Below are 1,228 nucleotides of genomic sequence, written 5' to 3'. Positions count from 1 at the left end.
CCTAGGGCTACAGAGCCACGACCGCTTGTTCACCGACTGACACCATGACATGTGCTGCAGACACACCTCCTGGGCGACAGCACCGAGCACACAAATCCCGGCCGCGTGCACCGGGCAAGGTAGCATGACAGGAAAACCGGATTCCTTTAAAAAACGCGACGAGAAAAAAACCTCCTCTCTGCAACCTGCTTCATTCGGCTAGCCCTATAGCACCACAACATGAGCAAGCGCTCGCTGCGAGGGCTGGCCTCTCGCCCGGCTCCTGCACACAGACACGCCTGGCCGCACGAGGCTGGTCCCACAGCCCCCTCCGCCCCGAGCGAAGAAAAGGAGAAGAGGAAGGAGCTGCGGGCTGCAAGCGCTGACTCCATAACGCTGAGAACAGCCCGGGAGGCACCGGCTGCGCGCAGAGATGCTGCCTGCAGCAGGGCCGCCCTTGCTCGCTGTGTTAATCCCACAGAGCGCTCGGGCTCGAGCCGACTGTCGCAGCCAGGACAACTCCAGCACTCGGAACAAGGACCCACAGTCTCAGATGTCAACAGGTGTTGCGTTCTTATTCAAAATATTTATTTAGTCGGATTCCTACTATTATTCCCAGGCCAAGACAGTCCCATAAAGCAGGGCCAAGATGGGATCGGGTTCAGCAAGCTGCCTGAGAGCTCTTTTAAGAGCACAAACATTACTTCAGAGTAATGCGAGGGAAGAATAGCACAGTTGGAGCCTCTTGACTAATTCTCCTGTTTATACTCAAATAAGAGAGCACTGTAGAACCTCGCTCTCCCCTTGGCAAGCTATGAATTTCACTTGGACACAGCCAACCCCTATAGATGGGACCTTGTGGCTACCCCACAAAGGATTTTGGCCAGAAAGGGTACCAGGGACATGCAGTTGAAAGCGGACCAGAAGCACAGCCCGGGTTTGTGTGCTCACACCCCAGGGAGGACGAAGCGTTTGCCCAGGCAGCATGACAAGGAGCCTCCCGGGCGGCAGGAAGGGCTGCGCAGGTGCCCGGGAGGCACCGGGACTGGGGACGGCATGTGCCCAACCACGGCCTCAACGGAGAATAAAAACGATTTTCGGCTCCCAAAGTGGGCTGTCGTGTCCCCCTGTCCGGCCGCCTCGGACAGGCCCCGGCCCGGGCCCGGGCCCGGGCCCCGGCCCCCCCCGCGCCGCCAGCCGCGGCCCCACACGACCCCGGGCCCCGGCCCCGCAGCGAGCTCCGGCCCCA

This window comes from Oxyura jamaicensis, chromosome 5 (genome assembly GCF_011077185.1).
Source record: "Oxyura jamaicensis isolate SHBP4307 breed ruddy duck chromosome 5, BPBGC_Ojam_1.0, whole genome shotgun sequence".
Classification (NCBI taxonomy): Eukaryota; Metazoa; Chordata; class Aves; order Anseriformes; family Anatidae; genus Oxyura; species Oxyura jamaicensis.
The sequence above is the reverse complement of the archived record's forward strand: the minus strand, read 5'-3'. Positions refer to the sequence as shown.